The sequence below is a fragment of the Salmo salar genome, chromosome ssa10 (assembly GCF_905237065.1).
Source record: "Salmo salar chromosome ssa10, Ssal_v3.1, whole genome shotgun sequence".
NCBI lineage: Eukaryota > Metazoa > Chordata > Actinopteri > Salmoniformes > Salmonidae > Salmo > Salmo salar.
Genome location: NC_059451.1, coordinates 124,281,623 through 124,305,343, shown reverse-complemented (window position 1 = coordinate 124,305,343; position 23,721 = coordinate 124,281,623). Strand labels below are relative to the sequence as shown.

Genomic DNA, 23,721 nt, shown 5'->3' with positions numbered 1-23,721 from the left:
GAGAGAGGAGAGGAGTGAGGAAGAGGACAGAGGAGTAGCAGAGAGTAATGGGCCTCAGCTAAAGCGACAGATGATGATGAAGATTTTGTGTGAACAGCTGACAGATGACAGAAACACACACACACACACACACACTTTCTCAACATGCAACATTCAGTAGGGTTGAGGTTGGTAGGGTAATGGGACATACACGTAAACATATGTGCTGCTACAGATCGATAGTATGTGGGCTGTAAAACAAGTAAGCAGTGTACTGTGGCTGTACACATTGATCACATGATCATAGGATCAAATGCATGTTGAGATTTCAACAAGGAACACAACACATGCTTCATTCCACGGTTCACGAATAGATGGATCTGATTATATCTTCTCTTCTGCTCTACTCTATTCTGTTCTACTATACTCTATTCTACTATACTGTATTCCACTATACTCTATTATACTCTATTATACTCTATTCTGTTCTACTATACTCTATTCTACTATACTGTATTACACTATACTCTATTATACTCTATTCTACTCTATTCTGTTCTACTATACTCTATTCTGTTCTACTATACTCTATTCTACTATACTGTATTCCACTATACTCTATTATACTCTATTCTGTTCTACTATACTCTATTCTACTCTATTCTGTTCCACTATACTCTATTCTACTATACTGTATTCCACTATACTCTATTCAACTCTATTCTACTCTATTCTACTATACTCTATTCTACTATAATCTCGTCTACTACACTATACTATATTCTACTCTACTCTATTCTGTTCTACTATACTCTATTCCACTATACTCTATTATGCTCTATTCTACTATACTCTTATATACTCTAATCAACTATAATCTATTCTACTCTACTCTATTCTACTATACTGCATTCCACTATACTCTATTATACTCTATTCTACTATACTCTATTATACTATTCTCTTCTACTATACTCTACTCTACTCTATTGTACTATAGTCTACTCTATTCTACTATACTGTATTCTACTATACTGTATTCCACTATACTCTATTATACTCTATTCTACTATACTCTAATATACTCTAATCAACTATAATCTATTCTACTCTACGCTATTCTACTATACTGTATTCTACTACACTCTATTCTACTCTATTCAACTATACTGTATTCTACTACACTCTATTCTACTCTATCCCTACTATACTCTATTCTACTATACTCTATTATATGCTAATATACTCTTTTCTACTCTATCCCTACTATACTCTATTCTACTATACTTTATTCTGCTCTATTCTGCTATAGTCTATTATATTCTATTATACTCTAATCTACTATAATCTCCTCTACTCTACTTTATTCTACTCTATTCTACTATACTCTATTATACTCTAATCTACTATAATCTAGTCTACTATACTCTATTATACTCTATTCTAATATACTATACTGTACTCTATTCTACTATACTCTATTCAACTATATTCTACTATACTCTGTTATACTCTAATCTACTATACATTTTTACTGTACTATACTCTATTCTACTCTATTCGACTATACTCTATTCTACTATACTATATTCTACTCATTTGTAATCTATTCTACAATACTCTATTATACTGGATTCCACACTAATCTACTATAATCTCTATTTTACTCTATTCTACAATATTCTATTCTACTCTAATCTACTATACTCTCTTCTACTCTACTATCCTCTATTCTACTCTACTATCCTCTATTCTACTATACTATACTCTATTCTGCTCTACTATACTCTACTCTATTCTACTCGATTCTACTCTACTCTATTCTACTATATTATACACCACTCTACTCTACTCTATTCTACTATACTATATTCTATTCTACTATACTCTATTATATTCTACTATACTATACTCTATTCTATTCTACTCTAGTTTACTCTCTTCTACTCTACTGTACTCTATTGTACTGTACTCTATTCTACTCTACTCTCTTCTACTATACTCTACTATACTCTACTCTACTCTATTCTACTCTACTCTCTTCTATTCTACTATGCTATACTCTATTCTACTCTACTCTCTACTATACTCTACTCTATTATACTCTATTCTATACTCTCTTTATATTACACTATTCTACTCTATTCTTCTCTATTCTATACTCTCTTCTACTCTATTATACTCTATTCTACTATACTCTATTATACTCTATTATAGTCTATTCTACTCTCTTCTACTCTACTATACTCTATTCTGCTCTACTCTAGTTTACTCTCTTCTACTCTACTATACTATATTCTATACTCTCTTCTACTATACTCTATTCTACTCTACTCTCTTCTACTCTACTCTACTCTACTCTAGTATACTCTGTTCTACTCTATTCTATACTCTCTTCTATTCTACCGCTCCGGCCCTTCACCTTCCAACCAGCCAGCCCTCACCCTTCCAGCCAGACCTCACCCTTCCAGTCAGCCCTCACCCTTCCAGCCAGCCCTCTCCCTTCCAGCCAGCCCTCACCCTTCCAGCCAGCCCTCACCCTTCCAGCCAGCCCTCTCCCTCCCAGCCAGCCCTCACCCTTCCAGCCAGCCCTCTCCCTTCCAGCCAGCCCTCTCCCTTCCAGCCAGCCCTCTCCCTTTCAGCCAGCCCTCTCCCTTCAAGCCAGCCCTCTCCCTTTCAGCCAGCCCTTCCCCTTCCAGCCAGCCCTTCCCCTTCCAGCCAGCCCTCACCCTTCCAGCCAGCCCTCTCTCTTTCAGCCAGCCCTCACCCTTCCAGCCAGACCTCTCCCTTCCAGCCAGCCCTCACCCTTCCAGCCAGCCCTCACTCTATTCTATACTCTCTTTATATTACACTATTCTACTCTATTCTTCTCTATTCTATACTCTCTTCTACTCTATTATACTCTATTCTACTATACTCTATTATACTCTATTATAGTCTATTCTACTCTCTTCTACTCTACTATACTCTATTCTGCTCTACTCTAGTTTACTCTCTTCTACTCTACTATACTATATTCTATACTCTCTTCTACTATACTCTATTCTACTCTACTCTCTTCTACTCTACTCTACTCTACTCTAGTATACTCTGTTCTACTCTATTCTATACTCTCTTCTATTCTACCGCTCCGGCCCTTCACCTTCCAACCAGCCAGCCCTCACCCTTCCAGCCAGACCTCACCCTTCCAGTCAGCCCTCACCCTTCCAGCCAGCCCTCTCCCTTCCAGCCAGCCCTTCCCCTTCCAGCCAGCCCTCACCCTTCCAGCCAGCCCTCTCCCTTCCAGCCAGCCCTCTCCCTTCCAGCCAGCCCTCACCCTTCCAGCCAGACCTCTCCCTTCCAGCCAGCCCTCACCCTTCCAGCCAGCCCTCACCCTTCCAGCCAGCCCTCACCCTTCCAGCCAGCCCTCTCCCTTCTAGCCAGCCCTCTCCCTTTCAGCCAGCCCTTCCCCTTCCAGCCAGCCCTTCCCCTTCCAGCCAGCCCTCACCCTTTCAGCCAGCCCTCTCCCTTTCAGCCAGCCCTCTCCCTTCAAGCCAGCCCTCTCCCTTTCAGCCAGCCCTTCCCCTTCCAGCCAGCCCTTCCCCTTCCAGCCAGCCCTCACCCTTCCAGCCAGCCCTCTCTCTTTCAGCCAGCCCTCACCCTTCCAGCCAGACCTCTCCCTTCCAGCCAGCCCTCACCCTTCCAGCCAGCCCTCACTCTATTCTATACTCTCTTTATATTACACTATTCTACTCTATTCTTCTCTATTCTATACTCTCTTCTACTCTATTATACTCTATTCTACTATACTCTATTATACTCTATTATAGTCTATTCTACTCTCTTCTACTCTACTATACTCTATTCTGCTCTACTCTAGTTTACTCTCTTCTACTCTACTATACTATATTCTATACTCTCTTCTACTATACTCTATTCTACTCTACTCTCTTCTACTCTACTCTACTCTACTCTAGTATACTCTGTTCTACTCTATTCTATACTCTCTTCTATTCTACCGCTCCGGCCCTTCACCTTCCAACCAGCCAGCCCTCACCCTTCCAGCCAGACCTCACCCTTCCAGTCAGCCCTCACCCTTCCAGCCAGCCCTCTCCCTTCCAGCCAGCCCTTCCCCTTCCAGCCAGCCCTCACCCTTCCAGCCAGCCCTCTCCCTTCCAGCCAGCCCTCTCCCTTCCAGCCAGCCCTCACCCTTCCAGCCAGACCTCTCCCTTCCAGCCAGCCCTCACCCTTCCAGCCAGCCCTCACCCTTCCAGCCAGCCCTCACCCTTCCAGCCAGCCCTCTCCCTTCTAGCCAGCCCTCTCCCTTTCAGCCAGCCCTTCCCCTTCCAGCCAGCCCTTCCCCTTCCAGCCAGCCCTCACCCTTTCAGCCAGCCCTTCCCCTTCCAGCCAGCCCTTCCCCTTCCAGCCATGCCTTTCCCCTTCCAGCCAGCCCTCTCCCTTCTAGCCAGCCCTCTCCCTTTCAGCCAGCCCTTCCCCTTCCAGCCAGCCCTTCCCCTTCCAGCCAGCCCTCACCCTTCCAGCCAGCCCTCACCCTTTCAGCCAGCCCTCACCCTTTCAGCCAGCCCTCACCCTTCCAGCCAGCCCTCTCCCTTCCAGCCAGCCCTTCCCCTTCCAGCCAGCCCTCACCCTTCCAGCCAGCCCTCTCCCTTCCAGCCAGCCCTCTCCCTTCCAGCCAGCCCTCACCCTTCCAGCCAGACCTCTCCCTTCCAGCCAGCCCCTCACCCTTCCAGCCAGCCCTCACCCTTCCAGCCAGCCCTCACCCTTCCAGCCAGCCCTCTCCCTTCTAGCCAGCCCTCTCCCTTTCAGCCAGCCCTTCCCCTTCCAGCCAGCCCTTCCCCTTCCAGCCAGCCCTCACCCTTTCAGCCAGCCCTTCCCCTTCCAGCCAGCCCTTCCCCTTCCAGCCATGCCTTTCCCCTTCCAGCCAGCCCTCTCCCTTCTAGCCAGCCCTCTCCCTTTCAGCCAGCCCTTCCCCTTCCAGCCAGCCCTTCCCCTTCCAGCCAGCCCTCACCCTTCCAGCCAGCCCTCACCCTTTCAGCCAGCCCTCACCCTTTCAGCCAGCCCTCACCCTTCCAGCCAGCCCTCTCCCTTCCAGCCAGCCCTCTCCCTTCTAGCCAGCCCTCTCCCTTTCAGCCAGCCCTTCCCCTTCCAGCCATGCCTTTCCCCTTCCAGCCAGCCCTCTCCCTTTCAGCCAGCCCTTCCCCTTCCAGCCATGCCTTTCCCCTTCCAGCCAGCCCTCTCCCTTCCAGCCAGCCCTCTCCCTTCTAGCCAGCCCTTCCCCTTCCAGCCATGCCTTTCCCCTTCTAGCCAGCCCTCTCCCTTCCAGCCAGCCCTTCCCCTTCCAGCCAGCCCTCTCCCTTCCAGCCAGCCCTCACCCTTCCAGCCAGCTCTCACCCTTCCAGCCAGCCCTCTCTCTTTCAGCCAGCCCTCTCTCTTTCAGCCAGCCCTTCCCCTTCCAGCCAGCCCTCACCCTTCCAGCCAGCCCTCTCCCTTCCAGCCAGCCCTCTCCCTTCCAGCCAGCCCTCTCCCTTCCAGCCAGCCCTCTCCCTTTCAGCCAGCCCTCTCCCTTTCAGCCAGCCCTTCCCCTTCCAGCCAGCCCTCTCCCTTTCAGCCAGCCCTTCCCCTTCCAGCCAGCCCTTCCCCTTCCAGCCAGCCCTTCCCCTTCCAGCCAGCCCTCACCCTTCCAGCCAGCCCTCTCTCTTTCAGCCAGCCCTTCCCCTTCCAGCCAGCCCTTCCCCTTCCAGCCAGCCCTCACCCTTCCAGCCAGCCCTCACCCTTCCAGCCAGCCCTCTCTCTTTCAGCCAGCCCTTCCCCGTCCAGCCAGCCCTCACCCTTTCAGCCAGCCCTCACCCTTTCAGCCAGCCCTTCCCCGTCCAGCCAGCCCTCACCCTTTCAGCCAGCCCTCACCCTTTCAGCCAGCCCTCACCCTTTCAGCCAGCCCTCACCCTTCCAGCCAGCCCTCTCCCTTCCAGCCAGCCCTTCCCACGGAAGTTAAAGTGGGGCAGGCAGGGATATTGTAGCCTAGCTTTTAAGAGCGTTGTGCTGGTAACCGAGAGGTTGCTGGTTCGAATCCCCAAGCCAACTAGGCGAACAATCTGTTGATATGCCCTTGAGCAAGGCACTTAACCCTGATCTGCTAAATGATGACAAACACAAGTTATATATTTTCCTTCTTGGATGTCCTGTTTACATAGTAGGGCAATGATGTGAATCACCCATGTATTCTAGCTCATTCTAGCTAGCTACTACTGTACTACCCATGTTCACTTCTGGAAGTTACTTCCCTGCTCCCTAACTTTTTTCAATGTATGAACATGAAGCATCCTCAAAATGAATAGATTATAGTCTGGCCCCAAAAAAGATCAGACTACAGCAAGTATGACCAACAGGTGTCACCAACAGGTGCCCCTTCCCAAACGTTATAAATATTTTCACATGACCTTCCGCTTGTACTGTTAAAAATATTGTGCACACCCGCACCTCTCATAAAATGTATAAAAAAAGTATTATTACCACCATAAATAACAATAACTGTGTCACGTCCTGACCAGTATAAGGGGTTATTTGTTATTGTAGTTTGGTCAGGACGTGGCAGGGGGTGTTTGTTTTATGTGGTTCGGGGTTTGTTGGGCTATGTACTTATGTAAGAGGGGTGTTTGTTTAGAGTGTTCCGGGGTTTTTGGTCTATGTTCTAGGTTAGTGTTTTTCTATGTTCAGTCTAGTTTTCTACTTCTATGTTTAGGGTTTGTTGATTGACCTTCAATTGGAGGCAGCTGCTCCTCGTTGCTTCCGATTGAAGGTCCTATGTATAGGGATGTTTTTGTAATGGGAATTGTGGGTAGTTGTCTCCTGTTTAGTGTCGTTCGTTGTTTTGTATACGTGAGTTGTTTGTTTTTTCCTTCTTTTGATTTAATAAAGAAGATGAGTTTACATGTTCCCGCTGCACCTTGGTCCAATCCTTACGACGCCCCGTGACAAACTGTAGAAACCCTGTGTTTAAAAACATGGATATCAACTTTACTACTGTAAATCAGCATGGTTTTGTGGCACAGTCGATGCCACGCAGGGCTACGGTTGAGGGTTCAGCGACCACCACGGACTCACTCTCTCTGCCTGTTTCATTACACTACGATCAGAGCCGGCTGTAACGATCAGCTGGGGCAAATCAGATTTAAAAAAAAAATGTTGATGCTATATTTATAATGACATGAAATATATTCAACGATTTTCCACCAACAGGTTTCTCTGCCAATGCACCATACACACAACCAATAAGCGTAACTGCATAGCGATTACCGACTTAGAGCTCTTCGCCACAATCAAATAGAGGATGTAAATCTCGACAAACAGAAGAAAAAAAAACATCCCTTTCAGTATCAAAGGCTTGGTTTGACAATCTCCAAAGGTCATTTAACTATTTGGTGTTTTGTAATAGATTTCTCTTTGCATTTATTGAAAATGCCGCTGCACAGTTTGGATCCTGGAATTACTGTGCCTTCGGAAAGTATTCAGACCCCTTCCCTTTTTCCACATTTTTGTTATGTTACAGCCTTATTCTGAAATGGATTCAATTAAATGTTTCCCTCATCAATCTACACACAATACCACATAATGACAAAGCGAAAACATTTTTTTTTTTAAATGTTTGAAAATAATTTAAAAATACCTTATTTTATGTAAGTATTCAGACCCTTCGCTATGAGACTAGAAATTGAGCTCAGGTGCTTCCTGTTTCCATTGATCATCCTTGAGATGTTGCTACAACTTGATTGGAGACCACCTGGGCTAAATTCAATTGATTGGATATGATTTGGAAAGGCACCACACCTGTCTATATAAGGTCGCACAGTTGACAGTGCATGTCAGAGCAAACACAAAGCCATGAGGTCAAAGGAATTGTCCGTAGAGCTCTGAGACAGGATTGTGTCGAGGCACAGATCTGAGGAAGGGTACCAAAACATTTCTGCAGCATTGAAGATCTGGAACCACCAAGAGTCTTCCTAGAGCTGGCTGCCCGGCCAAACTGAGCAGTTGGGGGTGAAGGGCCTTGGTCATGGAACTTGAACCCGATCAAACATCTCTGGAGAGACCTGAAAATAGCTGTGCAGCAACGCTCCCCATCCAACCTGACAGAGCTTGAGAGGATCTGCAAAGAACAATGGGAGAAACTCCCCAAATACAGGTGTTGCCAAGCTTGTAGCGTCTTCATCATTCTGGGGAATTGTGTGCATATTGATGAGGTGGGGGAAAAAAACAATTTAATTAATTTTAGAATAAGGCTTAAACTTAACAAAAATGTGGAAAACAAATCTGAATACTTTCCGAATGCACTGTAGTACTCGTGAGAAGTGATGTGATATATTGCTCAATATTTTCACAGATTCAGCTGCCCTTTTCAGTGGGGAGGTTACCATGGCGACTGAGTTGTCCGCGACTGTGTGCCTGTGAGATGACTAGTAGCTGACGTGTCTTCGGTAACAGTTGAAGCAAACTCAAAACGGTGAAAAAAAAACAACCCCGCTTGTGAACAAAAACAATGTAAATAGCCAAAAGACACACAAGGACAAAGTCTCACTTTATTAAGTAGACTTTTGAGTAAATTAGACCAACTTTTATCGCTGTGCGTAGCGCTTCTAAAAAAATAAAAAAAATAAATGAATCTTACCTCAGCACTTCAATCACAGTGTCCCCAGCCAGGCAGTGTTGCTGCGCGCTGCACGAATTGTGTTTATTATAGGCTTCCTAGTTCTTTGTGTGATTTAGCCACCATCTATGAAAACAAAATGACTACAACACTTTTGAAAACAGCTACTGCACCATTTATTTTTGCTATAAATGTGCTCATACTTGATTTCTATTTCTATTCGCAGATGTGAGTGAGATGCACTGGGGAGCCCTGATCACCCGCCAACATGGCTGGTTAAATATACATCTTATCCGCCAATAATCTACCTGCATTTGGCAGGTGTTCATTTTAGGGTCTGCAAACAGCGCATCAATATCGGAAGTAAAAATACAGCTTGCTACTGTTTCTTTCTATAATTTCTACAGAGTAGATCTGATCTAAATGGAATCAATGAAACCTTCAAATCACATGGTTTTTGTACCAATATTCAAATGACATTTTTATAGCCTAGATTAGGAAGTTGTACTCAGTTATAATCACTTGAAAACAACAATGCATTAATTACAGTGTATTGTTGTAGACTAGTCTAGGGAGGATCATTGTATTGTTGTAGACTAGTCTAGGGAGGATCATTGTATTGTATTGTTGTAGACTAGTCTAGAGAGGATCATTGTATTGTAGACTAGTCTAGGGAGGATCATTGTATTGTTGTAGACTAGTCTAGGGAGGATCATTGTATTGTTGTAGACTAGTCCAGGGAGGATCATTGTATTGTTGTAGACTAGTCTAGGGAGGATCATTGTATTGTTGTAGACTAGTCTAGGGAGGATCATTGTATTGTATTGTTGTAGACTAGTCTAGAGAGGATCATTGTATTGTTGTTGACTAGTCTAGGGAGGATCATTGTATTGTTGTAGACTAGTCTAGGGAGGATCATTGTATTGTATTGTTGTAGACTAGACTAGGGAGGATCATTGTATTGTTGTAGACTAGTCTAGGGAGGATCATTGTATTGTTGTAGACTAGTCTAGAGAGGATCATTGTATTGTTGTAGACTAGTCTAGGGAGGATCATTGTATTGTTGTAGACTAGTCTAGGGAGGATCATTGTATTGTTGTAGACTAGTCTAGGGAGGATCATTGTATTGTTGTAGACTAGTCTAGAGAGGATCATTGTATTGTAGACTAGTCTAGGGAGGATAATTGTATTGTAGACTAGACTAGGGAGGATCATTGTATTGTATTGTTGTAAACTAGTCTAGGGAGGATCATTGTATTGTTGTTGACTAGTCTAGGGAGGATCATTGTATTGTAGACTAGTCTAGGGAGGATCATTGTATTGTTGTAGACTAGTCTAGAGAGGATCATTGTATTGTTGTAGACTAGTCAAGGGAGGATCATTGTATTGTTGTAGACTAGTCTAGGGAGGATCATTGTATTGTATTGTTGTAGACTAGTCTAGGGAGGATCATTGTATTGTTGTAGACTAGTCTATGGAGGATCATTGTATTGTTGTAGACTAGTCTAGGGAGGATCATTGTATTGTAGACTAGTCTAGGGAGGATCATTGTATTGTAGACTAGTCTAGGGAGAATCATTGTATTGTATTGTTGTAGACTGGTCTAGGGAGGATCATTGTATTGTTGTAGACTAGTCTAGGGAGGATCATTGTATTGTTGTAGACTAGTCTAGGGAGGATCATTGTATTGTAGACTAGTCTAGGGAGGATCATTGTATTGTATTGTTGTAGACTAGTCTAGAGAGGATCATTGTATTGTTGTAGACTAGTCTAGGGAGGATCATTGTATTGTAGACTAGTCTAGGGAGGATCATTGTATTGTTGTAGACTAGTCTAGGGAGGATCATTGTATTGTTGTAGACTAGTCTAGGGAGGATCATTGTATTGTTGTAGACTAGTCTAGGGAGGATCATTGTATTGTTGTAGACTAGTCTAGGGAGGATCATTGTATTGTATTGTTGTAGACTAGTCTAGAGAGGATCATTGTATTGTAGACTAGTCTAGGGAGGATCATTGTATTCTATTGTTGTAGACTAGTCTAGGGAGGATCATTGTATTGTTGTAGACTGGTCTAGGGAGGATCATTGTATTGTATTGTTGTAGACTAGTCTAGGGAGGATCATTGTATTGTTGTAGACTAGTCTAGAGAGGATCATTGTATTGTAGACTAGTCTAGGGAGGATAATTGTATTGTAGACTAGTCTAGGGAGGATCATTGTATTGTATTGTTGTAGACTAGTCTAGGGAGGATCATTGTATTGTTGTTGACTAGTCTAGGGAGGATCATTGTATTGTAGACTAGTCTAGGGAGGATCATTGTATTGTTGTAGACTAGTCTAGAGAGGATCATTGTATTGTTGTAGACTAGTCAAGGGAGGATCATTGTATTGTTGTAGACTAGTCTAGGGAGGATCATTGTATTGTATTGTTGTAGACTAGTCTAGGGAGGATCATTGTATTGTTGTAGACTAGTCTATGGAGGATCATTGTATTGTTGTAGACTAGTCTAGGGAGGATCATTGTATTGTAGACTAGTCTAGGGAGGATCATTGTATTGTAGACTAGTCTAGGGAGAATAATTGTATTGTATTGTTGTAGACTGGTCTAGGGAGGATCATTGTATTGTTGTAGACTAGTCTAGGGAGGATCATTGTATTGTTGTAGACTAGTCTAGGGAGGATCATTGTATTGTAGACTAGTCTAGGGAGGATCATTGTATTGTATTGTTGTAGACTAGTCTAGAGAGGATCATTGTATTGTTGTAGACTAGTCTAGGGAGGATCATTGTATTGTAGACTAGTCTAGGGAGGATCATTGTATTGTTGTAGACTAGTCTAGGGAGGATCATTGTATTGTTGTAGACTAGTCTAGGGAGGATCATTGTATTGTTGTAGACTAGTCTAGGGAGGATCATTGTATTGTTGTAGACTAGTCTAGGGAGGATCATTGTATTGTATTGTTGTAGACTAGTCTAGAGAGGATCATTGTATTGTAGACTAGTCTAGGGAGGATCATTGTATTGTATTGTTGTAGACTAGTCTAGGGAGGATCATTGTATTGTTGTAGACTGGTCTAGGGAGGATCATTGTATTGTATTGTTGTAGACTAGTCTAGGGAGGATCATTGTATTGTTGTAGACTAGTCTAGGGAGGATCATTGTATTGTTGTAGACTAGTCTAGGGAGGATCATTGTATTGTATTGTTGTAGACTAGTCTAGGGAGGATCATTGTATTGTAGACTAGTCTAGGGAGGATCATTGTATTGTTGTAGACTAGTCTAGAGAGGATCATTGTATTGTTGTAGACTAGTCAAGGGAGGATCATTCTATTGTTGTAGACTAGTCTAGGGAGGATCATTGTATTGTTGTAGACTAGTCTAGGGAGGATCATTGTATTGTTGTAGACTAGTCTATGGAGAATCATTGTATTGTTGTAGACTAGTCTAGGGAGGATCATTGTATTGTAGACTAGTCTAGGGAGGATCATTGTATTGTAGACTAGTCTAGGGAGAATCATTGTATTGTATTGTTGTAGACTGGTCTAGGGAGGATCATTGTATTGTTGTAGACTAGTCTAGGGAGGATCATTGTATTGTTGTAGACTAGTCTAGGGAGGATCATTGTATTGTAGACTAGTCTAGGGAGGATCATTGTATTGTATTGTTGTAGACTAGTCTAGAGAGGGACATTGTATTGTTGTAGACTAGTCTAGGGAGGATCATTGTATTGTAGACTAGTCTAGGGAGGATCATTGTATTGTTGTAGACTAGTCTAGGGAGGATCATTGTATTGTTGTAGACTAGTCTAGGGAGGATCATTGTATTGTTGTAGACTAGTCTAGGGAGGATCATTGTATTGTTGTAGACTAGTCTAGAGAGGATCATTGTATTGTAGACTAGTCTAGGGAGGATCATTGTATTGTTGTAGACTAGTCTAGGGAGGATCATTGTATTGTTGTAGACTAGTCTAGGGAGGATCATTGTATTGTTGTAGACTAGTCTAGAGAGGATCATTGTATTGTAGACTAGTCTAGGGAGGATCATTGTATTGTATTGTTGTAGACTAGTCTAGGGAGGATCATTGTATTGTTGTAGACTAGTCTAGGGAGGATCATTGTATTGTATTGTTGTAGACTAGTCTAGGGAGTATCATTGTATTGTTGTAGACTAGTCTAGGGAGGATCATTGTATTGTTGTAGACTAGTCTAGGGAGGATCATTGTATTGTTGTAGACTAGTCTAGGGAGGATCATTGTATTGTATTGTTGTAGACTAGTCTAGGGAGGATCATTGTATTGTAGACTAGTCTAGGGAGGTTCATTGTATTGTAGACTAGTCTAGGGAGGATCATTGTATTGTAGACTAGTCTAGGGAGGATCATTGTATTGTTGTAGACTAGTCTAGGTAGGATCATTGTATTGTTGTAGACTAGTCTAGGGAGGATCATTGTATTGTTGTAGACTAGTCTAGAGAGGATCATTGTATTGTTGTAGACTAGTCTAGGGAGGATCATTGTATTGTTGTAGACTAGTCTAGGGAGGATCATTGTATTGTATTGTTGTAGACTAGTCTAGGGAGGATCATTGTATTGTTGTTGACTAGTCTAGGGAGGATCATTGTATTGTTGTTGACTAGTCTAGGGATGATCATTGTATTGTTGTAGACTAGTCTAGAGAGGATCATTGTATTGTTGTAGACTAGTCTAGGGAGGATCATTGTATTGTTGTAGACTAGTCTAGGGAGGACCATTGTATTGTTGTAGACTAGTCTAGGGAGGATCATTGTATTGTAGACTAGTCTAGGGAGGATCATTGTATTGTAGACTAGTCTAGGGAGAATCATTGTATTGTATTGTTGTAGACTAGTCTAGGGAGGATCATTGTATTGTAGACTAGTCTAGGGAGGATCATTGTATTGTTGTAGACTAGTCTAGGGAGGATCATTGTATTGTTGTAGACTAGTCTAGGGAGGATCATTGTATTGTAGACTAGTCTAGGGAGGATCATTGTATTGTATTGTTGTAGACTAGTCTAGGGAGGATCATTGTATTGTTGTAGACTAGTCTAGGGAGGATCATTGTATTGTTGTAGACTAGTCTAGGGAGGATCATTGTATTGTTGTAGACTAGTCTAGGGAGGATCATTGTATTGTTGTAGACTAGTCTAGGGAGGATCATTGTATTGTTGTAGACTAGTCTAGGGAGGATCATTGTATTGTTGTAGACTAGTCTAGAGAGGATCATTGTATTGTAGACTAGTCTAGGGAGGATCATTGTATTGTTGTAGACTAGTCTAGGGAGGATCATTGTATTGTTGTAGACTAGTCTATGGAGGATCATTGTATTGTATTGTTGTAGACTAGTCTAGGGAGGATCATTGTATTGTTGTAGACTAGTCTAGGGAGGATCATTGTATTGTTGTAGACTAGTCTAGGGAGGATCATTGTATTGTATTGTTGTAGACTAGTCTAGGGAGGATCATTGTATTGTATTGTTGTAGACTAGTCTAGGGATGATCATTGTATTGTAGACTAGTCTAGGGAGGATCATTGTATTGTTGTAGACTAGTCTAGGGAGGATCATTGTATTGTTGTAGACTAGTCTAAGGAGGATCATTGTATTGTTGTAGACTAGTCTAGGGAGGATCATTGTATTGTATTGTTGTAGACAAGTCTAGGGAGGATCATTGTATTGTAGACTAGTCTAGGGAGGATCATTGTATTGTTGTAGACTAGTCTAGGGAGGATCATTGTATTGTAGACTAGTCTAGGGAGGATCATTGTATTGTTGTAGACTAGTCTAGGGAGGATCATTGTATTGTTGTAGACTAGTCTAGGGAGGATCATTGTATTGTAGACTAGTCTATAGAGGATCATTGTATTGTATTGTTGTAGACTAGTCTAGGGAGGATCATTGTATTGTTGTAGACTAGTCTAGGGAGGATCATTGTATTGTTGTAGACTAGTCTAGGGAGGATCATTGTATTGTTGTAGACTAGTCTAGGGAGGATCATTGTATTGTAGACTAGTCTAGGGAGGATCATTGTATTGTAGACTAGTCTAGGGAGGATCATTGTATTGTTGTAGACTAGTCTAGGGAGGATCATTGTATTGTTGTAGACTAGTCTAGGGAGGATCATTGTATTGTATTGTTTTAGACTAGTCTAGGGAGGATCATTGTATTGTTGTAGACTAGTCTAGGGAGGATCATTGTATTGTAGACTAGTCTAGGGAGGATCATTGTATTGTATTGTTGTAGACTAGTCTAGGGAGGATCATTGTATTGTTGTAGACTAGTCTAGGGAGGATCATTGTATTGTTGTAGACTAGTCTAGGGAGGATCATTGTATTGTTGTAGACTAGTCTAGAGAGGATCATTGTATTGTTGTAGACTAGTCTAGGGAGGATCATTGTATTGTTGTAGACTAGTCTAGGGAGGATCATTGTATTGTATTGTTGTAGACTAGTCTAGGGAGGATCATTGTATTGTTGTAGACTAGTCTAGGGAGGATCATTGTATTGTATTGTTGTAGACTAGTCTAGAGAGGATCATTGTATTGTTGTTGACTAGTCTAGGGAGGATCATTGTATTGTTGTAGACTAGTCTAGGGAGGATCATTGTATTGTTGTAGACTAGTCTAGGGAGGATCATTGTATTGTTGTAGACTAGTCTAGGGAGGATCATTGTATTGTATTGTTGTAGACTAGTCTAGGGAGGATCATTGTATTGTTGTAGACTAGTCTAGAGAGGATCATTGTATTGTTGTAGACTAGTCTAGGGAGGATCATTCTATTGTTGTAGACTAGTCTAGGGAGGATCATTGTATTGTATTGTTGTAGACTAGTCTAGGGAGGATCATTGTATTGTAGACTAGTCTAGGGAGGATCATTGTATTGTAGACTAGTCTAGGGAGAATCATTGTATTGTATTGTTGTAGACTAGTCTAGGGAGGATCATTGTATTATTGTAGACTAGTCTAGGGAGAATCATTGTATTGTTGTAGACTAGTCTAGGGAGGATCATTGTATTGTAGACTAGTCTAGGGAGGATCATTGTATTGTTGTAGACTAGTCTAGGGAGGATCATTGTATTGTTGTAGACTAGTCTATGGAGGATCATTGTATTGTATTGTTGTAGACTAGTCTAGGGAGGATCATTGTATTGTTGTAGACTAGTCTAGAGAGGATCATTGTATTGTTGTAGACTAGTCTAGGGAGGATCATTGTATTGTTGTAGACTAGTCTAGGGAGGATAATTGTATTGTATTGTATTGTAGACTAGTCTAGGGAGGATCATTGTATTGTTGTAGACTAGTCTAGGGAGGATCATTGTACTGTTGTAGACTAGTCTAGGGAGGATCATTGTATTGTTGTAGACTAGTCTAGGGAGGATCATTGTATTGTTGTAGACTAGTCTAGGGAGGATCATTGTATTGTATTGTTGTAGACTAGTCTAGGGAGGATCATTGTATTGTTGTTGACTAGTCTAGGGAGGATCGTTGTATTGTAGACTAGTCTAGGGAGGATCATTGTATTGTTGTAGACTAGTCTAGGGAGGATCATTGTATTGTATTGTTGTAGACTAGTCTAGGGAGTATCATTGTATTGTTGTAGACGAGTCTAGGGAGGATCATTGTATTGTTGTAGACTAGTCTAGGGAGGATCATTGTATTGTTGTAGACTAGTCTAGGGAGGATGATTGTATTGTTGTAGACTAGTCTAGGGTGGATCATTGTATTGTTGTAGACTAGTCTAGAGAGGATCATTGTATTGTAGACTAGTCTAGGGAGGATCATTGTATTGTTGTAGACTAGTCTAGGGAGGATCATTGTATTGTTGTAGACTAGTCTAGGGAGGATCATTGTATTGTATTGTTGTAGACTAGTCTAGGGAGGATCATTGTATTGTTGTTGACTAGTCTAGGGAGGATCATTGTATTGTTGTAGACTAGTCTAGGGAGGATCATTGTATTGTATTGTTGTAGACTAGTCTAGGGAGGATCATTGTATTGTATTGTTGTAGACTAGTCTAGGGAGGATCATTGTATTGTATTGTTGTAGACTAGTCTAGGGAGGATCATTGTATTGTAGACTAGTCTAAGGAGGATCATTGTATTGTTGTAGACTAGTCTTGGGAGGATCATTGTATTGTTGTAGACTAGTCTAGGGAGGATCATTGTATTGTTGTAGACTAGTCTAGGGAGGATCATTGTATTGTATTGTTGTAGACTAGTCTAGGGAGGATCATTGTATTGTAGACTAGTCTAGGGAGGATCATTGTATTGTAGACTAGTCTAGGGAGGATCATTGTATTGTTGTAGACTAGTCTAGGGAGGATCATTGTATTGTTGTAGACTAGTCTAGGGAGGATCATTGTATTGTTGTAGACTAGTCTAGGGAGGATCATTGTATTGTATTGTTGTACACTAGTCTAGAGAGGATCATTGTATTGTTGTTGACTAGTCTAGGGAGGATCATTGTATTGTTGTAGACTAGTCTAGGGAGGATCATTGTATTGTAGACTAGTCTAGGGAGGATCATTGTATTGTAGACTAGTCTAGGGAGAATCATTGTATTGTATTGTTGTAGACTAGTCTAGGGAGGATCATTGTATTATTGTAGACTAGTCTAGGGAGAATCATTGTATTGTTGTAGACTAGTCTAGGGAGGATCATTGTATTGTAGACTAGTCTAGGGAGGATCATTGTATTGTTGTAGACTAGTCTAGGGAGGATCATTGTATTGTTGTAGACTAGTCTATGGAGGATCATTGTATTGTATTGTTGTAGACTAGTCTAGGGAGGATCATTGTATTGTTGTAGACTAGTCTAGAGAGGATCATTGTATTGTTGTAGACTAGTCTAGGGAGGATCATTGTATTGTTGTAGACTAGTCTAGGGAGGATAATTGTATTGTATTGTATTGTAGACTAGTCTAGGGAGGATCATTGTATTGTTGTAGACTAGTCTAGGGAGGATCATTGTACTGTTGTAGACTAGTCTAGGGAGGATCATTGTATTGTTGTAGACTAGTCTAGGGAGGATCATTGTATTGTTGTAGACTAGTCTAGGGAGGATCATTGTATTGTATTGTTGTAGACTAGTCTAGGGAGGATCATTGTATTGTTGTTGACTAGTCTAGGGAGGATCGTTGTATTGTAGACTAGTCTAGGGAGGATCATTGTATTGTTGTAGACTAGTCTAGGGAGGATCATTGTATTGTATTGTTGTAGACTAGTCTAGGGAGTATCATTGTATTGTTGTAGACGAGTCTAGGGAGGATCATTGTATTGTTGTAGACTAGTCTAGGGAGGATCATTGTATTGTTGTAGACTAGTCTAGGGAGGATGATTGTATTGTTGTAGACTAGTCTAGGGTGGATCATTGTATTGTTGTAGACTAGTCTAGAGAGGATCATTGTATTGTAGACTAGTCTAGGGAGGATCATTGTATTGTTGTAGACTAGTCTAGGGAGGATCATTGTATTGTTGTAGACTAGTCTAGGGAGGATCATTGTATTGTATTGTTGTAGACTAGTCTAGGGAGGATCATTGTATTGTTGTTGACTAGTCTAGGGAGGATCATTGTATTGTTGTAGACTAGTCTAGGGAGGATCATTGTATTGTATTGTTGTAGACTAGTCTAGGGAGGATCATTGTATTGTATTGTTGTAGACTAGTCTAGGGAGGATCATTGTATTGTATTGTTGTAGACTAGTCTAGGGAGGATCATTGTATTGTAGACTAGTCTAAGGAGGATCATTGTATTGTTGTAGACTAGTCTTGGGAGGATCATTGTATTGTTGTAGACTAGTCTAGGGAGGATCATTGTATTGTTGTAGACTAGTCTAGGGAGGATCATTGTATTGTATTGTTGTAGACTAGTCTAGGGAGGATCATTGTATTGTAGACTAGTCTAGGGAGGATCATTGTATTGTAGACTAGTCTAGGGAGGATCATTGTATTGTTGTAGACTAGTCTAGGGAGGATCATTGTATTGTTGTAGACTAGTCTAGGGAGGATCATTGTATTGTTGTAGACTAGTCTAGGGAGGATCATTGTATTGTATTGTTGTACACTAGTCTAGAGAGGATCATTGTATTGTTGTTGACTAGTCTAGGGAGGATCATTGTATTGTTGTAGACTAGTCTAGGGAGGATCATTGTATTGTTGTAGACTAGTCTAGGGAGGATCATTGTATTGTTGTAGACTAGTCTAGGGAGGATCATTGTATTGTATTGTTGTAGACTAGTCTAGGGAGGATCATTGTATTGTTGTAGACTAGTCTAGAGAGGATCATTGTATTGTTGTAGACTAGTCTAGGGAGGATCATTCTATTGTTGTAGACTAGTCTAGGGAGGATCATTGTATTGTATTGTTGTAGACTAGTCTAGGGAGGATCATTGTATTGTAGACTAGTATAGGGAGGATCATTGTATTGTAGACTAGTCTAGGGAGAATCATTGTATTGTATTGTTGTAGACTAGTCTAGGGAGGATCATTGTATTGTTGTAGACTAGTCTAGGGAGAATCATTGTATTGTTGTAGACTAGTCTAGGGAGGATCATTGTATTGTAGACTAGTCTAGGGAGGATCATTGTATTGTTGTAGACTAGTCTAGGGAGGATCATTGTATTGTTGTAGACTAGTCTAGGGAGGATCATTGTAATTGTATTGTTGTAGACTAGTCTAGGGAGGATCATTGTATTGTTGTAGACTAGTCTAGAGAGGATCATTGTATTGTTGTAGACTAGTCTAGGGAGGATCATTGTATTGTTGTAGACTATTCTAGGGAGGATAATTGTATTGTATTGTATTGTAGACTAGTCTAGGGAGGATCATTGTATTGTTGTAGACTCGTCTAGGGAGGATCATTGTACTGTTGTAGACTAGTCTAGGGAGGATCATTGTATTGTTGTAGACTAGTCTAGGGAGGATCATTGTATTGTTGTAGACTAGTCTAGGGAGGATCATTGTATTGTTGTAGACTAGTCTAGGGAGGATCATTGTATTGTATTGTTGTAGACTAGTCTAGAGAGGATCATTGTATTGTTGTTGACTAGTCTAGGGAGGATCATTGTATTGTTGTAGACTAGTCTAGGGAGGATCATTGTATTGTTGTAGACTAGTCTAGGGAGGATCATTGTATTGTTGTAGACTAGTCTAGGGAGGATCATTGTATTGTATTGTTGTAGACTAGTCTAGGGAGGATCATTGTATTGTTGTAGACTAGTCTAGAGAGGATCATTGTATTGTTGTAGACTAGTCTAGGGAGGATCATTCTATTGTTGTAGACTAGTCTAGGGAGGATCATTGTATTGTATTGTTGTAGACTAGTCTAGGGAGGATCATTGTATTGTAGACTAGTATAGGGAGGATCATTGTATTGTAGACTAGTCTAGGGAGAATCATTGTATTGTATTGTTGTAGACTAGTCTAGGGAGGATCATTGTATTGTTGTAGACTAGTCTAGGGAGAATCATTGTATTGTTGTAGACTAGTCTAGGGAGGATCATTGTATTGTAGACTAGTCTAGGGAGGATCATTGTATTGTTGTAGACTAGTCTAGGGAGGATCATTGTATTGTTGTAGACTAGTCTAGGGAGGATCATTGTAATTGTATTGTTGTAGACTAGTCTAGGGAGGATCATTGTATTGTTGTAGACTAGTCTAGAGAGGATCATTGTATTGTTGTAGACTAGTCTAGGGAGGATCATTGTATTGTTGTAGACTATTCTAGGGAGGATAATTGTATTGTATTGTATTGTAGAATAGTCTAGGGAGGATCATTGTATTGTTGTAGACTCGTCTAGGGAGGATCATTGTACTGTTGTAGACTAGTCTAGGGAGGATCATTGTATTGTTGTAGACTAGTCTAGGGAGGATCATTGTATTGTTGTAGACTAGTCTAGGGAGGATCATTGTATTGTATTGTTGTAGACTAGTCTAGGGAGGATCATTGTATTGTTGTTGACTAGTCTAGGGAGGATCATTGTATTGTAGACTAGTCTAGGGAGGATCATTGTATTGTTGTAGACTAGTCTAGGGAGGATCATTGTATTGTATTGTTGTAGACTAGTCTAGGGAGGATCATTGTATTGTTGTAGACGAGTCTAGGGAGGATCATTGTATTGTTGTAGACTAGTCTAGGGAGGATCATTGTATTGTTGTAGACTAGTCTAGGGAGGATGATTGTATTGTTTTAGACTAGTCTAGAGAGGATCATTGTATTGTTGTTGACTAGTCTAGGGAGGATCATTGTATTGTTGTAGACTAGTCTAGGGAGGATCATTGTATTGTTGTAGACTAGTCTAGGGAGGATCATTGTATTGTTGTAGACTAGTCTAGGGAGGATCATTGTATTGTATTGTTGTAGACTAGTCTAGGGAGGATCATTGTATTGTTGTTGACTAGTCTAGGGAGGATCATTGTATTGTTGTAGACTAGTCTAGGGAGGATCATTGTATTGTATTGTTGTAGACTAGTCTAGGGAGGATCATTGTATTGTATTGTTGTAGACTAGTCTAGGGAGGATCATTGTATTGTATTGTTGTAGACTAGTCTAGGGAGGATCATTGTATTGTAGACTAGTCTAGGGAGGATCATTGTATTGTTGTAGACTAGTCTTGGGAGGATCATTGTATTGTTGTAGACTAGTCTAGGGAGGATCATTGTATTGTTGTAGACTAGTCTAGGGAGGATCATTGTATTGTATTGTTGTAGACTAGTCTAGGGAGGATCATTGTATTGTAGACTAGTCTAGGGAGGATCATTGTATTGTAGACTAGTCTAGGGAGGATCATTGTATTGTTGTAGACTAGTCTATGGAGGATCATTGTATTGTTGTAGACTAGTCTAGGGAGGATCATTGTATTGTTGTAGACTAGTCTAGGGAGGATCATTGTATTGTTGTAGACTAGTCTAGGGAGGATCATTGTATTGTTGTAGACTAGTCTAGGGAGGATCATTGTACTGTTGTAGACTAGTCTAGGGAGGACCATTGTATTGTTGTAGACTAGTCTAGGGAGGATCATTGTATTGTAGACTGGTCTAGGGAGGATCATTGTATTGTTGTAGACTAGTCTAGGGAGGATCATTGTATTGTAGACTAGTCTAGGGAGGATCATTGTATTGTTGTAGACTAGTCTAGGGAGGATCATTGTATTGTTGTAGACTAGTCTAGGGAGGATCATTGTATTGTTGTAGACTAGTCTAGGGAGGATCATTGTATTGTAGACTAGTCTAGGGAGGATCATTGTATTGTTGTAGACTAGTCTAGGGAGGATCATTGTATTGTTGTAGACTAGTCTAGGGAGGATCATTGTATTGTTGTAGACTAGTCTAGGGAAGATCATTGTGTTGTTGTAGACTAGTCTAGGGAGGATCATTGTGTTGTTGTAGACTAGTCTAGGGATGATCATTGTGTTGTTGTAGACTAGTCTAGGGAGGATCATTGTGTTGTTGTAGACTAGTCTAGGGAGGATCATTGTATTGTTGTAGACTAGTCTAGGGAGGATCATTGTATTGTTGTAGACTAGTCTAGGGAGGATCATTGTATTGTTGTAGACTAGTCTAGGGAGGATCATTGTATTGTAGACTAGTCTAGGGAGGATCATTGTGTTGTTGTAGACTAGTCTAGGGAGGATCATTGTATTGTTGTAGACTAGTCTAGGGAGGATCATAGTGTTGTTGTAGACTAGTCTAGGGAGGACCATTGTATTGTTGTAGACTAGTCTAGGGAGGATCATTGTGTTGTTGTAGACTAGTCTAGGGAGGATCATTGTGTTGTTGTAGACTAGTCTAGGGAGGATCATTGTGTTGTTGTAGACTAGTCTAGGGAGGATCATTGTATTGTTGTAGACTAGTCTAGGGAGGATCATTGTATTGTTGTAGACTAGTCTAGGGAGGATCATTGTATTGTAGACTAGTCTAGGGAGGATCATTGTGTTGTTGTAGACTAGTCTAGGGAGGATCATTGTGTTGTTGTAGACTAGTCTAGGGAGGATCATTGTATTGTAGACTAGTCTAGGGAGGATCATTGTATTGTAGACTAGTCTAGGGATGATCATTGTATTGTAGACTAGTCTAGGGAGGATCATTGTATTGTAGACTAGTCTAGGGAGGATCATTGTATTGTTGTAGACTAGTCTAGGGAGGATCATTGTGTTGTTGTAGACTGGTCTAGGGAGGATCATTGTATTGTTGTAGACTAGTCTAGGGAGGATCATTGTATTGTAGACTAGTCTAGGGAGGATCATTGTATTGTTGTAGACTAGTCTAGGGAGGATCATTGTGTTGTTGTAGACTAGTCTAGGGAGGATCATTGTATTGTAGACTAGTCTAGGGAGGATCATTGTATTGTAGACTAGTCTAGGGATGATCATTGTATTGTAGACTAGTCTAGGGAGGATCATTGTATTGTAGACTAGTCTAGGGAGGATCATTGTATTGTTGTAGACTAGTCTAGGGAGGATCATTGTGTTGTTGTAGACTAGTCTAGGGAGGATCATTGTATTGTATTGTTGTAGACTAGTCTAGGGAGGATCATTGTGTTGTTGTAGACTAGTCTAGGGAGGATCATTGTATTGTTGTAGACTAGTCTAGGGAGGATCATTGTATTGTTGTAGACTAGTCTAGGGAGGATCATTGTATTGTTGTAGACGAGTCTAGGGAGGATCATTGTGTTGTTGTAGACTAGTCTAGGGAGGATCATTGTGTTGTAGACTAGTCTAGGGAGGATCATTGTGTTGTTGTAGACTAGTCTAGGGAGGATCATTGTGTTGTTGTAGACTAGTCTAGGGAGGATCATTGTATTGTTGTAGACTAGTCTAGGGAGGATCATTGTGTTGTTGTAGACTAGTCTAGGGAGGATCATTGTATTGTTGTAGACTAGTCTAGGGAGGATCATTGTGTTGTAGACTAGTCTAGGGAGGATCATTGTGTTGTAGACTAGTCTAGGGAGGATCATTGTGTTGTTGTAGACTAGTCTAGGGAGGATCATTGTATTGTTGTAGACTAGTCTAGGGAGGATCATTGTATTGTTGTAGACTAGTCTAGGGAGGATCATTGTATTGTTGTAGACTAGTCTAGGGAGGATCATTGTATTGTTG

General features: G+C 41.4%; 1 protein-coding gene across 1 annotated transcript in view; it reads left to right on the top strand.

The window, feature by feature from the left end:
• LOC123724533 (synaptotagmin-7-like) overlaps positions 1–23,721 on the top strand; it is a 149,729-nt gene that overhangs the window by 29,222 nt on the left and 96,786 nt on the right. The gene's annotated exons all lie outside the window — the stretch shown is intronic.